The sequence below is a fragment of the Ambystoma mexicanum genome, chromosome 10 (assembly GCF_040938575.1).
Source record: "Ambystoma mexicanum isolate Mex_15411 chromosome 10, UKY_AmexF1_1, whole genome shotgun sequence".
NCBI lineage: Eukaryota > Metazoa > Chordata > Amphibia > Caudata > Ambystomatidae > Ambystoma > Ambystoma mexicanum.
Window position 1 is genome coordinate 178,075,393 of NC_090932.1, and position 16,163 is coordinate 178,091,555.

General features: G+C 48.1%; 1 protein-coding gene across 1 annotated transcript in view; it reads left to right on the forward strand.

Annotated features, from left to right (window-relative positions):
• KAT6A (lysine acetyltransferase 6A) overlaps positions 1 to 16,163 on the forward strand; it is a 1,549,616-nt gene that overhangs the window by 424,368 nt on the left and 1,109,085 nt on the right. The gene's annotated exons all lie outside the window — the stretch shown is intronic.

Below are 16,163 nucleotides of genomic sequence, written 5' to 3' on the forward strand. Positions count from 1 at the left end.
TCTGCAAGAACCTGTCGGAACGGACCAAGCAAGATCGTCGTTCCCGCCTCGCCACCTGGCTGGAGAAGGGCACAGCAGGTGAGAAGGCGAAGAAAAAATCTGAGCGATCTTCTAAGTCCTGTGAGGGCGCCCCGGCGACGGGGGCCCAACAGAAGGCCAAGCACCGCGAGTCCGCGGGCACCGGAAGCGCCGAAATGTCGGACTCCTCGGCTCCTAGACAGGGCGCGACTTCCACAGCACGATCAACCAGGAGCCAGCGCTCTGGTTCGGGGAAGAGGAAGTCCGAGAACCCGGGTAAGCTTTTGGAGAGGCCCCGGTCGATCTCGAAGGGAGCCAAGGGGGAGCGAGGCGATGACCCTCCCCCCAGAGCGAAGGCCCAGGACGCACCTAAGGTGGTGAAGGCCTTGATCCAACCGGCAAAGGCCTCTATCCAGGTTGTTGCAGCGGCCCTGGCGAAGCCGGCAGAGGCTACGCCAGTGGAGGCGGCCTCGGGGCCCAGAGTTTCCCTGCCACCGCGGAGGGAATCCTCTTTACAGACCATCGTTAAGACCTCCGTGAAGACCCCGGTGGAAAAAGAGGGGGGGCGGTGGCCATTACGGACACAGAGGAGGATCCGGTGGATACCGTGAAGGGCCTCAACGAGAGGTTCATAGGCCTCAACGAGAGGTTCGATCCCAGGGGAAGGTTCCCGCTGATGTGATCGAAGATGGCGTCGACGAGGGCCCTGTGGAGCAGCCATCCCGTCCGTCGCAGCCATTACCCAAGCCCCAGGATAGCTCGGCGACCATTATGTTGGCGATCCAATCCTTATGTGCTGAGATAAGGACAAGGTTACCACGGACGCCGACGGAGGATCCAGAACCAGGACTGTCGGGAAGCCCTCCGAACAAGCGGAGGAGAGTCCACCCCGCGCTGCCCTTCGTGCCCGCAAGGTCTGTGGACCCCTCATCCCCCTCGCCGGACCCTCTGGAGGATACGGCAACGGATACAGCGACAGGGACAGACGACGACGGCAGCGATGATACAATGGACATCCTGTCATCAACCCCCACTACCCCCAGGCCTCTCCGCCCAACGAAATTGGCTCTTTTCACACCATGATAGCCAGGGCATCCGAGCTCTTCCAGCTCTGCCCTAAAGAACAGAAAAAGGAAGGTTTTCTTTACCAACTACGAGAGGCCCTAGAGAAAGACGGTCCTCGTGATGCCGTTGCTCGACGACATCTGGGACGAGGGGCTGGCTATCCTGAAGAACCCTTCCACGACACCCGCCAAAAGGGACAGGTACGAGAAGTACCAGGTCCCCGATGCCGCCCCCTTGTGCCTCAGGGCCCAGCCCACGCTGGACTCTGTCGTCTCGGCAGCGGCCAAGAAGAAAGCAGCGGGTGCGGCGGCTTCAACTTCCACTTCCCTGCCGGACAGCGAGGGCAAGAAGTTGGATTCCATGGGACGTCGAGTGATCTCGTCAGCGGCGACGACGATTAAGGCTGCTAATGCCTTAGCGATTGTGGCCCGTTACGACAGGGAGCTTTGGTTTAAGATAGCTCCTCTGCTAGACTTCCTACCGGACGACAAGAGGGCGGAAGCCCTACAGATTCTGCAGGAAGGCGAGGTGGCGTCGGATCACGCCATAACGGTGGCAACGGACATTGCCGATACCGGATTTCGCCAACTGGGCAATGGGGCTTGCCTCCGACGACGAGGATGGCTCAAGGCGACAGACTTTCGCCAGGACGTCCGGACCAGAGTGTTGGACATGCCGTTCGACGTCAACAACCTGTTTGGAAAGATGGTGGATGAGTCCCTCCAGGCCATCAAGAAAGACACGGAAACAGCCCAAGCCCTAGGAGTCCTTCAGCAACGGCTGCCCTTTCGGAGCTCCAGAGGCAGACAGGGAGCCTCCAAGGGATCCAGCGGTGGCTCTTCTACTTACCGCCAGGCGGCCCGCTCCTCGTCCCAGGAGGCCTACAGAGGCCGCTTCAAGCAAGGAGGGTCTCACCGCCGTCGGCAAGGAGGCCAAGGCGGCAAGGCCTCTTCCAGGCAGGACTGAACCGGTCGTAGCGTCGGGCCCCCACCGAAGCACCCCGGTGGGAAGCCGGCTGACGAAGTTCATCAGCGTGTGGGAGTCCATCTTCACCGACCATTGGGTGCTGGACACCCTGGCCCACGGACATTCGCTAGAATTTCAAAAGAGGTGTCCTCGCATTCCTCCCGGGGCCAGGAAGGAGAATCACGCCCCTCAACTGCTGTTGGAGGTAAGGGCGATGCTCAAGAAAGGTGCCATCAAGCTCGTCCCCAAGAGGCTCCGGGGCTCCAGAGTATACTCAAGATACTTCCTCGTCAGAAAGAAGACAGGCGGTTGTTGCCCCATGCTGCACCTGCGTCGGTTGAACGAGTACATCAAGGCACAGAAATTCAGGATGGCCACCCTCCAGCACGTGCTGGGACAGCTGGAGGAGGGCGACTTCCTATCGTTGCTGGACCTGGAGGATGCTTACTTCCACATCCCCATTCTAAAAGGACACAAAGTTCCTCAGATTCGTAGTCCAGGGGCGTCACTACCAATTCAGAGCCCTGCCGTTCGGATTAAAGTCGGCACCCAGGGTGTTCACCAAGTGCCTCGCACCTGTGGCGGCGCGGTTGCGCCTGCAAGGGATCCACGTCTACCCCTACCTGGACGACTTGGTAATCCATGCAAGGTCAAGAGAACTTGCCGTTGAACACACAGCGAGGACCGTCCGCCTGCTCACGGAGCTGGGATTCGCCATCAACTACCCCAAATCCCATCTGGTCCCGTCGCAGGTGGCACTGTTTCTGGGAGCGAAGCTCGATACAGTGAAGCGATTTGCATCTCCGTCGGAAGAAAGGACGAAGGCCATTTTGGGCAAGGTGCAGCGCCTGTTAGCCACGGTTGTGGCCAGAGTGAGGTCCATCAAGTCCCTCCTCGGGATGATGTCCTCATGCATCTACCTTGTGCCCCTTTGCAGACTTCGGATGCGTCCGCTACAAGAGTTCCTCGACGCCCACTGGATTCAAGCGGCGGGCAGCTTCGAAGACAGGATCCCGCTCGACGAGGAGTTCCGTTGGGCGATTCTATGGTGGGGTGCCCGTGCGCACCTCACGGCAGGCACGGACTTTCAGACCCCAGCGTATCAGGAGACGATAACGACGGACGCCTACCTGGAGGGATGGGGGGCCCACACCGGAGATCTCCACGCAAGAGGCCTCTGGCTCCCAGAGGAGCAGCCTCTCCACATCAACATCCTGGAGCTACGAGCCATGTTCTGGGCACTCAAATCGTTCCTTCCGTCCCTCAAGGACAAAGTGGTGAGGATCTTCACCGACAACACCACCATGATGTTCCACATCCGGAAGTAGGGAGGCACCAGATCCCCAGCCCTTACCAAGGAGGCCCAGGATCTGTGGCACTGGGCCGTCGCCCGGGGGATGTTTCTGGTTCCCTTCCACCTGGCAGGAATAAAAAACACCATCGCCGACTCACTCAGCAGGGAGCTGAGCTCGTACCACGAGTGAGAACTACGCCAGGACCAGGTGGATCGGCTCTTTCAACGATGGGGCAAACCCCAAATCGACCTGTTCGCGATGGCGACGAACTCCAAGTGCCAGAGGTTCGCCAGCAGGTTTGCACAGCCGAGGAGCATAGGCGATGCTTTCTCGTTCCCTTGGGACGGCCTGTTCCTGTACGCGTTGCCTCCGTTGCCGTTCCGTCTCATCAACCAGCTCAAGAGGTCCAGGTGCAGCATGATCCTCGTCGCACCGGCATGGCCGAGACAGATCTGGTTCCCGGACCTTCTGGACTTGTCAGTGTCCCCACCTATCAAGCTGGTGACGGACACGGATCTTCTCTCCAGAGAAGGAGGCGCCATTCATCACGACCCGGAGTCGCTGAACTTGCAGGCTTGGCTCCTGCAGCACTAGAGTTTGGAGGATATGATATCCTGGCTGACTTCAGAGAGGTTCTTGCAGAAGCTAGGGCGTCCTCAACTCTCAAATGCTATGGACATAAGTGGAAGAGGCTCTCTGTCTGGTGCCGTGCACAGAAGATTAACCCTCTGCGGATTACGGCCCCTGAAGTATTGCTGTACCTACTGTCGCTGGCCAAAGCTGGACTGGCTCACGCCTCCATCAAGATACATCTGGAGGCCATCTCCTGATACCCCAGAACTACAGGACGGGTGTCCATGTGGTCTCATCACAGGAATTCATGAAGGGACTATTCTGATCGTTTCCGCCGGTGAAGGCCCCTGCGCCGGCGTGGGAGCTCAACGTGGTGCTGATCAGGCTCATGGGGGCCTTATTCGAGGCTATGCATTTGGCGCCGTTGAAGTTCCTGTCGTGGAAGAGGCATTTCTCATGGCCATCACCTCCGCACGACGAGTGGGAGAGATCCAGGCCCTATCTTGCAAGCCTCCATACTTGACTTTTCACGACACGAGGGTGGTGCTGAGGACGCCGGCCGAGATAACTTTGCACTCGCTGGATGTGGCTGGAGCGCTGAAATTCTACGTGGACCGCACAAAGAGTTTTCGGGAGACATCACAGCTGTTTGTGAACTTTGGACCTGTGCCTCAAGGGAAGGCTCTCTCGAAGGCTTCCAATTCCAGATGGCTCTCAGGATGCAGATCAGAAAGGCAGATCAGAAACGAAACTGATACTGATTTTTTCTTTACTGAGGGTCACCAGCCTGACGACGGTGAATATTCATGAGCATGTGAATCCATGCCAGACCCATGCTGAAGAACAACAGTTACAGGTAAGTAACTTGTTCCTTGCACTCTTGCTAAGAGAGAACTACCCCTCAAGGATAGAGCACACTCTACTCGAGGCACTGGGACATCCATAGCATTCATTGCAAATGTTCCACTTGAGTCCATTTGCAAGGCGGCAACCTGAAGTTCTGTACATTCCTTTACAAAACACTATTGTCTAGATGCCCGTTCTAGATCTGATTCCCAGGTGGGTCAAGCAATACTAAGACATCTTTTCTCTACTGTTCCTTCTCACAACCCACCTCTAACTCCGGGTACTGCTCGCTAGTCTATACACAGCATGTGTTTCTAAGCAGATTAACAAACATCAGAAGACATGCATTACTTGCCGTAAAAGCATTTCTGATGATTATGTGCTTAGATTCACATGTGCCCACCCTTCCTCCCCGCTCGGATGGAAGGAACATAGACGTCTTATTACTTTCTCTCTTTTCTGTACTCACTCACGTCAGTCATAAGGCTCCCTCATGGCAGAAAAAAATACAAACCGAAAGACCTCGACCCGTGAGGGATTTTGGTTACACTACACATCACTATAGGGATAGTATTACAGACACGCCTATGTCAACGTCCCCTTTTCGACTTTCGAAAAACAAAATGCAATACTCTGCAGTGACCACTGCTTGTCGGACTATGCACAGCATGTGAATCTAAGCAGACACATCAGGAAATGCTAAGTAATGCATGTCTTAGTCACCATAGTGACTAGAGTAGTCATAGTCCTTAGTCTCCTTTCCTCCATACGTCCCACCCACCTTCCCCCGCCTGTATGCCAGGTGCTAATATGTAATGAATGTAGCCAGGTATCTAAGCATCGGATGTGTTGAAAGGGTACTGAGGTGAGGTGCCGGAGAGTGGGGCCTCGGCGGGGCGTTCCGTGTACTAAATTTAAAGGGGAAGCTCAATTGTTTGCTACACAGCTCAATTGTTTGCTACACAGGTTCCGGTACTGTCCCCATGTTGAGAGACGCCCACAAGGCTGGAGGAAAGTGGACTAAGGACTGAGTGCTCTAGTCACTACGGTGAATAACTTGGATTTTCATTTTAATTGCATGTATTACTATCATTTGAGCAACACATTGTGGTATACTAATTGACCTTTTCACAATTGACCCGCAGATTATTGACCTCGGGAGAATTGACCTTATTTAGAAGGTCAATTAGGACATATATTCGGGGAAACCTCCCGCAACCCCCACCCAAACCAAAACCCCCCTGCAACCCACCACCCAATCCCCTTATATTATTTACAATCCAAAACCAACACAACACATGCATAACATAACTAAAATAATATAAAGGTCAATTGCGCAGAAGATCAATTAGGACCACTATGATTAGGTCAATTGTGCAAAAGGTCAGTTTGGGTAATACCAAACACATTTATGGATTTTCGCTCCTAATTTTACAGGTTGTTTTATGGAGCACTTTTAAAGGTATAGAATGTTTAATTTTGGCATAAACTGGCTTCGGTACCATTCACAGTGATTAGAACAACCACAGTGTGTTTGTTGTCTGCTAGTTTGACTCTTCTGTTTTTTATAGATATACACGTGGGGTTGGGTTAGGGGCAAGGATAGGTCGGTATACCCCCACATTATATATATATATATATTTTTTTTTAATGAAATTGTCGACTTACAAAAGTTGAAATAGCATAACATTCTAACTGTGGTTGTTCTGAACATATCGAAAGCCTTTGGTATATTTATGTATTTTTGATCTGGCAAGGGTCTGAACATTGTTTGTCCTTTGTCCACTCAACTCTTTACATCTGTGAGAAACCTGAACGTGTCTCACCCGCTAGTCCCCGGGTTCTGTCATCCAGGTGGCCAGGACATGGCCATCGCCATTGTATCCAGTTTCTGGAGGTGGACCAGTGCTGGAGGATCACCTGGGTGGTGGGTCCTCGGAGAGTGGAAGTGGGACATGAAGGGTGTGTCACAGTATCCGCTTCCCTGTAACACCTTTTCTCCATCCTACCAGGTAGGATCCCTAGAAGCTTAACCCGCCCCCCCCACTTTTGCGACATTTCTCATGAACAGTTCATCGTGAGCGACAATGAACTAACACCCGAGCCTTATACCTGACATGTCCCAACACAAGGGTTAGGCAATTGCTGATAATTACACACACCTGACTCCATCACACTTACCAACATGGATAAAAGGCGGAGCATGAAAGCACACTCTGAGCACAGCAAAACACACGAGTAAGCAGCAATTTGTGAATGGCAGTTTAAACCGAGGAAGGCGGTGAGATCGGAGAGGACGACATGGAGTGAAATGCACTTGCCCTTTTCAACACAGAACCGCGATTTTCAAGAAGCCTCAAGGAAAAAGTTAAGACCAGGGATTGTAGCTGACGAATTGTGTAGTGTGTGTCAAAGGTACACAGGGCCCTCCTGCATTGATGGCCAAGGTGGGGAGAAGCGATTGCACAGTGGTACTGTCCTTGAATCCAACAGCAAAGCAACGCCGAGTTCAGCACAGCTGGTGAGTTGGAGAAACTGATAGCCAATGCTCAAGGTTTCAAGTGGCAACATTGTATGAAGAAATAACTTGAATACAATTGAACTTTGTGAAAACAAGCTGGGTATCAGATACAGAGTGGTCCAGCTCCGCATGGGTAGTCACTGGAAGGTCTCTGGTCTCTCTTTCCCCCCCATCCCGTCTAACCCTCTCACGAGCGTGGAAGAATTGTTGAACTGTGAAATCGAAGTGGTCCTGCAGTGGGTTACACTAAATCCTGTGCACCTTCGAAAGTCTTCGATTGTCTGTAAACTGAAATTGGTCTGAGGCCGGAAGAGAGGGAACAATTGTAGAAAAGGGGTCTGAGCCCGGAAGAGGGTGATCATGGGTGAAAAGTAACTCACCTGAGAAGATGGTTGTGGCCCGACTGAGGGATGCCCACAAAATTGAAGTTAGTGTGAGCCCGACTGAAGGAGGCTAAAGGTGAAAGAAGGATCGGAGCCCGGCTGAGGTGGAACCAGGGTGAAGAGTAAATCTCCTGGCATGAATATTGAGAAAGGAACTTTCTTTGTTGTTTATGGTGCATCAGGTCCTCTGAGGCAACAGACTTTGCATAAAAGAGACTTTGGCACAGAAGACTTTGACTTTGATGTTGGTGAAAGGAACTGTGACCTCGTGCCAGAGAAGCCCAAGAGTGTGCTGTGCTGGAGGGACCCACCTTGTCCCCTGCTAAAAACGTGCGCAAGGGAGGCCAACGGCCTAACATCCTGACTTATCCTTTTGTGAACACTTCTTTCTTTTTGTGAACATTATCCCATTCTATTTTGTTGCATAGCGGTAAGGATTGGCAATAGATTTTTTTTGTTTATTTTCTTTTTTTTAGTTTAGGCCCTTTTTTGTTGTTGACTAGACTCCATTAGGACTGTATTATTATTATTTGATGTTCGTAGCTTGCTCCCATCTTAGATTAGGTTTAGACAGGCGTTTCTCACCCCCCTGATAATGTTCAATAAATACCCTTGAACTGTGATCACTTGTGTCTGTCTTACTTTGATACTATGCCTTCCTTACACATCCTACTATCAAATGTACTTCCTCTCGGTCCAAGAAGAACATATTTACTAAAAACTTGCATTCAAATTTACGCTGGTTATCCTATACTTAACATCTACAAAAACACACAGATACATACACTTATGCATATGCAACTTTGCAGCATCCAAGTTTCACTTTAACTGGTGTTTTCCGCTTTCACGATTTTTAGTGGTAAGTAGGATTATTACTAAGGAGTCCCAAATCATGAATACTACCTCACAAATATCTTTAAAACGTTAATTAAAGGGGTTACTGCCATTTGGCTCTGAGCAATGATGACAGTAAAGTTAGCCACATTTTTCCAAAAATGTTTGGACAAATATGTATGTTTCAGCAAATCTGATAGGATCATTTTATTTTGGCTCATGCTACAGCTCGAGCTGGAAAAAGAATAATTCAGAAATACTGGACGGTTTCAACAACACAAAACCCAGCTTTTTCAAAAGCAGTTCTTGATAACACCCCTAGTCCCCATGAGCAGGTGTTCGAACATTGCTGACAGGAATTATACACACAGACCTCGCTATTTTTTGGCAGAGATCCACATAGATTTCTTACCACTCCACGCACAGACATCTGCTCTTGTTTGGGCTTCTCCTGTTAAATTAACAGGATCCGAAATTGCATGGAGCTTTTTAACTCCTGGATATAACCTAGAAGAGCCTAGTAAGCTTGACACCAGCAACTACTAAGCACTACTTTTTATGTCCCCAAGTGAGCTTGTGCCATACAAGCATGCATACATGATATTAAATGTGTGTTTAAGAAAGTGCATAATCGAACTTTAGGAAAGCCTGAAAGATGTCATATACAATGTTTTAATCGGGCAACATTCAATAGGGGGGAATTTTTCCTCCACCCCAAACTATGCACGCACAAGTTCTTTTTTTGGACCTCGAATTTAATATTGATTCCCAATAACCTCCTTCCCCTTGGGACAAGAAACATGCAGGGTTGCACATTATTTATTTTATTTATTTATTGGTTATTTGTAATGCGCCTATACAACACATGGTGTTTCCAGGCACATCAAGGGGAGGGGGAACCAGGGAGCATAAAACCTTAACAGAAACATTCCTATTAGGCCTTGCGACATTCAGATTGTGCAAGTGCTGTAACAAGAAGGAATCGGGACAAGATGCAGGGGAACAAGGAAGAGGAGAACAAACGGAAGCGCTCCTGCAAGGCCAAGGGTCATTCGGACCTTGCAAGTGCTGAAGCAAGAAAGCAGGGGGGGAGGACAGGGGAGAAGTGTAGGTGCAAGTAGGAAACTGCAGCATTGGAATGCCTCACCTCATAGTGCAGGGGACTACATAAATATGCAGGCTGTGAATGTGGTACAGTACGGTACAAATGCAACATTGGAATGGTAAAATGTGCTTAGGAAAGCCAGAAAAGCAATGTGACAAGGTAGGCATGAGTTCAGACTGGGGAAAACCTCACCTCCAGGCATGAGGGGCTACATTAATCATGTGGATGGCAGGTGAGCCAAATAGGAATGAGTTGATGATAAAATACAGGGCAGCAGAGGGCTGAGTGAAGCGACAAAATCCACAGCTACAGGCAGGTAAAATGAGAAAGTGAGGCAGCACAAGGCAGAGTAAGGAACAGAGTTACTGATTAACGCAGGTAGTCCAAAAGAGCAAAGTTGTTGCAGGAAGGTGGTCAGTGAAAGTGGAGCTCATGGGACCAGAGGCGGGCAATAATGTTGTGGCCACGGGCTTATGAAAAAAGGTTCTGGATTCAGCTGGTGGAGTTGCGAGAGCAACAGTGGCGGTCGGGAGCAGCAGTTGAGCCAAGGTAGGAGACCGGCCCAGCAGGAAGGTGAAGGACAGTTCGATAGAGTGGCGAGGCAAAGTTGAGAAAAGGCAGTCTTCATGGAACTGGAGCTGTTGCGTTCATAACTCGACAGACGTGCGGGGAGTGGAGGAAGGAGCCAGTGGCTGCAGGTAGAGCACTGAGGCACAAGCAGCAAAATGGTTTTGGGGGATCAAGCGAGAGGGCAGGGCATCCCAGAGACAGGGTGGAGAGGTGAAATGGCAGAAATCGTGCAGACTCCCAGCAAATGGAAGAAATTATCCGCCTGATGCTGTTGTCTGGTTCCAGTATGCAGAGGATGAAGGAGGGGTGAGCACAGATGGGGTGTGGGGGGGTAGAAACAGTCCCTGAAGGATAGTGATGAACGACTGGCCATAGTGGATGGCCCCTGAGGGCAACCAGTGCCTGGAAATAACAGTGGGCATGAATGAGAGGAAGTGCGAATGGCAAGTGCATCTTTTACCTTAGGAGATGTGATTCGGATGCAGCAGTATGATCCCGGAACTGACACAGATAGGTAAGAAGCCTTACCCAGCGACCTTTCCCGGCGGAATGAGACAGCTTCTCCAGCTGGATGTGGGGAGTCCTGGGTTAAGGAAAACAAAGGCCATTTAGGTCACAGGGAGGGAGACTCCTCCCAACACATGACCAGTACTGGGTAATGAACAATGGCGGCGGCCATCTTAAGGATTAAATCAAGTAAATTGTGCATCTATGAGATTTCAGCTTCAATGGCCAAAACAGCATTTACATCAAAGTAAACCTTTAAAGAAGGTTCATCTCTATATGTACATTGGATTTTTCCTGAGAACACATCTACCATGGCTTGACAGTGTATGAGGGCTCAGGATAAAATTGTAATTTTATAGAAAACAACATTAAATTAGAACATCCCTGCCTATCTAAATCGCTTTACTTCTTATTCATTGCAAATAAACACTTTGCCACCCCCTCAATGAACATGTCATAATTTAGGGCAGCATTTTAGAAAACTTAATTGCGAGACAAGCTACTTAACATTCCCTCATGTGAAGCACTTACAAAATGAAAGCGTATGTTTGCTAAACTCACTTCAGTGGTGCTTCTATTGTATTAATGTGTAAAAAGCATACATTTCGTATTTTCAATGGGCAACGTAAAGGCAGGAAGATGGGTAGCAATGGATCCCCCCATTCCAAGTTTCCTAAATGGATCAGCATCAGTAACAGGACTCTGCTTGGTGGTGTAACCTGGAACTGACTTCAGTGACCTTTTTTTTCCTGCATATGCACACAGTGAGATACCCTTTTGGATCCCAGAATACTACTTCTGTGTGCATGCATTACACAGAGGAGTCGTCAGGGATCTCCTTCTATACACACCATCAAAACTATTCTATCAGATCTATAATTCCAGAAGTGCATACACTTTTGAGTTCCTTAAAAACTTCCTCTAATAAAAAGGACTGGAATTTAATCTATTCCCCTTTTGAGTAACTCTTTCCTCCCCTTAATATTATACCTACATATTAACTACTTTTAGCTCTCTCGCAGACAGGTGGGCACCCTCTTAAGGACTCTTTCCATTCTTCTCTAGAAACAGGTGGGCATCGGTCTGCAAGATGGGGCCAGCTTCCCTCCATAGCCTTGTCTCCTTGCCTTCTGTATTTGGGCCGGTCTTTCTTACTGGAGAAGACCTGGGATTTTAACTCCAGGTAGGCCTCTCTTGCTAGTAATCCAAAAATGGGTCCAAAAGGAAAACATTCTATTCCATTCTCCTTCTTCCCCTCCGTCAGTGAGTGTGCATGCAACTGTCAGTGAGGGTACGATTGAGCCTGAGAATCTTTTGTTTTGAACTTTTATAGAGTTGGAAAAACTCCTTTTATTGGTGTGTATAATTTATCTAATCTAATTGGTCAATGTATGTGATTGGACAGGTTTTCAAAAGTGTCATCACGCTAAACCAACCCCTCGTACTCATTGGGCACATTAATGAAGAGGGCAGTCTAATGGGAGTAACCTCCAAACCCAGTTTTCCTCTCATTTGATATTTTATCATATTGGAAATGTCTTCTTTAAATGATTGCTACTTTCTAAAACACCTTATTCCTCACAAGTGTGGAATACCCAGGATATAGATGCCAACTAACTGAGACCACTAACAATTTCCTCCTCCGCATACACCTCTCAAACGCCAAACCAAACACAACCACAAACCTCCAGCACAACAAACCGCACAAACCTCACCACACTGCAACAACAAAACAATAAATGCACATAGACCTGCACATCAGTACATGACGACTACCGGCCGCATACACCCCAGGCCCAGCCGACGCACCCACCGGGCAGAGGCTGCCAACAGTACATCACTGCTCTCTTGCACTTTTCCAACCTCCCCCCACTAACTCACCTGCCCTCCCTCCCTCTTTCAGAGCCGCCAGAGCGCCAGGGGACCACTCCGGTGGTGATAGTACGCTGTACAAATGTCCTTTAACATTAACAAGTGACCATATTTCTAATCATTTGATCAGATTGCTCTCAAGAGAATCAAATTATTAAATTCTCATCTTAACACGATTTATGATGGGTGAGTTTGAAATGTTAGCTTTTTACACATGGATACTTTTATGCAAAAAATGGTTTCCTTTTAGAATAAACAGCTCGCTGGCATGAACGCTAGGATAAATGAATTACTGGTACATGCCATTTATGAGCGAACATTTCTTCATTCACCTAATTTTCATTATGTCACAAAAATATAGGTTTACCTTCAGCTGGTGGAGCTTTTCATCCCAAACAGATTTACTTTCTAGGACCTTCCGTTCAAAACTTACATGTGACAGTGATTCCCAATATTCAAAAGGCATTTTTTTTTCTGATTTCCAAAATATTTAATGGCGTTACCGGGCACAGAAACTGGACCATCCGGTATCAGTTCGTTTTGGAGGCGACAGCTGGGGCATTTGACACCCATGAATGCTTTTGTCTTGGTGCAAATTCTTTGGACTTAGGCTTCTGGCAAGGCCATTTACGACTTCAATCCCGCCCCTTGAGTCACCAATCACAAGTCACCACTGAGCAAGTCCTTAAAACAATAGCGTACGTAAGCCCTCGAACTGCAAAGGCGACAGCCGCCCAGCTTAAGTAGTCAAAGAATGCGCCCCCATACTAGCTCCAACCATCACCAACTTTGTGAATGAATCCTTCATTTCCAGTGAAATACCAGCCTCCATTAAGGCAGCCTGAGTAACACCATTACTTAAAAAACCTTCCCTAGACCCTACAGTCCCCACTAACTATAGGCAAATAACAACAGTACCATTCCTCCTAAAAATCATTGACAAAATAGCCTATACCCAAGTACAACACCATCTCGAACAGAATCACCTACTAGGGGAAAGACAATCAGGTTTCCGCCCCAACCACAGTTCAGCGACTGCCCTACTAGACCTCAAAAACCAGATGGATGCCATCAGGGACTCCAGCAAACTATGTATCCTCCTACTCCTAGACCTGTCGGCGGCTTTTGACCTGGTCGACCATGACAAACTTTGCCAAACCCTATCCACTAACTTCTACTTCTCACGTAAAGCCACCACCTGGATAAAATCCTTCCTCTCTGACCGCACCTCAAGAGTTTCCATAGGGGAAGTTGCAGCAGATCCCATCCCAGTGCCACTAGGTGTACCACAAGGACCCTGCCTCTCCCCCACCTTCTACAACGCCTACTCTTCGCAGCACTAGATGCCATGGGAGTAATCTACACAAACTTTGCTGACGACGCACAGATCCTCATTCCTATCACAGGTAACTTGGACCAAGACACTGCCACCATTAACACAATCTACTCACACATCCAAAACGGGATGGCTTATAACAGCCTCTGTCTTAATGGAGACAAAACTGAGATTCTCTTAGTTGGCTCCCCAAACAAACTCTGCAAACTCCACCCAGACTACACCACCATAATGATTGATGGCACACCCATTAACATCTCCCATAAAGTCAAAACATTGGGAGTATACCTTGATTCGAATCTCACCATGAAGAATCACATTAGCGCCCTCGCTTCCTCAACAGCCTACACAGCCAAACTCCTCACACTTAGCAGGCCTCTCCTATCTCCTGACAACTACTTGACACTTGCTAGAGCCCTCATCCTAACAAAAATAGACTATTGTAACATCTCACTGCTAGGTACCTCCAAAGTAAGAATGACTAAACTCCGACTCCTACAAATCAAAGCTTTCAGAGCAGCTTTGAGCATTAAGAGAAAAAACACATCTCGCAACCCAGAAGATAGGCGCACTGGCTCCCAATACAGTCTAGAATCCTCCATAAAACAATCACTATCACGCACAAATGCCTATCAGACTGTGCCCCTACCTACCTCAATAAATGCATTGCACGCAAAACCACATCGAGATCCCTCAGATCCAACGCAAATATCCAACTGCACATTCCCCGCTTCACCACCACAAGAGCAGGTAATGCTAGCTTCACCATTGCAGCCCCCCGTATCTGGAACTCTCTCCCACCCCATCTAGCCAACGAAACTTTGCTATCCAAGTTAAAAAAACAACTCAAAACCTGGTTGTTCAACAACACTCTTTACCCTAGACGGTAAATACCAAGCAACAGTAGATCATTGCTATGTTATATGATAGACTATATTATATACACCTGTTATACTACTCCAACCTAAAATGTATGTAACCCAAACTTGATAACTTGGATATGTATTCAGCTGTAATCTAAGATTTATGTAACCTTAATTTGCTAACGAATATATATATAACTATGCCGTGATACCCAAGGGTTTGGGCGTACATCCAAATGTAATAAATAAAATGCACGCCAACTCCGTCAGAGCCAAGGCCACGGCTGTGGCTTTCCAAAGACACGTCCCATGGCAGACGATCAGCAAAGCGTCTACTTGGGCTTCCTGGTAGAACCTTGAATAGCTTTGGGAGCGCACCTAAAGTAGCATAAACTGGGTTACTTGCCAAGAACATTGTGAAACTCTTTGCCTTAGTTTAGTAAATGGATTAATTGTCGCTAGGGTTCACTGGTTTCGAGTGTATACGTTGTAAGGCCTGTGATAATTTATGTAGCAACTTTCAACCCCCTTTACTTAAAATTGCAACAGTACTTGACTTGAAAGGTGTAGCATGTGTTACATTGTGGACACCGAACTGTAATTGTATGTGTATATATTGTGTTTCTTACCTTTTAGTGATTTAACGTAATGCTGCTTTGTAGATAAATACGTGTATTTGTATACCATTCTCTTGTGTGTGTTTACTGTCCATTGCACCAAACCCCTAATCTCCTTTCTCTAAGCTTTCCTGCTGAGCCTTGTTTCCAAGTGAGTTATTGATTATAGTTGTGTGGAAAACGTTTGCAGGTCCATCAAGGGTAATCCCTCAGAACTCTACACTCAACACTTATAGTGGCTTATAAAAATCTCCCAACATTTCAAATGCTTTTAGGCAAATATGACCTATCCACATTGGGCCTTGAATATCTGACTTCAGTGTCAATAAATTCTAAAAGAAAATCTGTACAAACTCCATACAGATCAGACAGCATATTGTGCACATTTATTTACAAAAACGGATATATGCCACTGATTCTTCCTGTGTTATTATTGGAAACATTTAAAAAAGGGAAAACTTACAGGACATTGCTTTCAAACAGGCAGTAAATGTCGAAGCATTTACATTGATGACAGATAACTCCACAGTAGCCCAAAAAACGCTCCCTATTGCTGTGTCCACAAAACTCAACCTCCTGCAGAAGTATACAATGACACCAGAAGTGTAATACTAGTCCCAACAAGACCAAAATGCATCAGGTCCCAGGATTCATAAATAAGTGTTCCAGCAGAGGCACCAGTGATGTTATGGAGCCGGGTGCAAGCAATATGGGCTTGCCCTTCTGAACTTAGTCTTTCCATGATCTGAAAGATGGAAAGCATGGAGGACGAGAATGCACCATTCTGGTCGT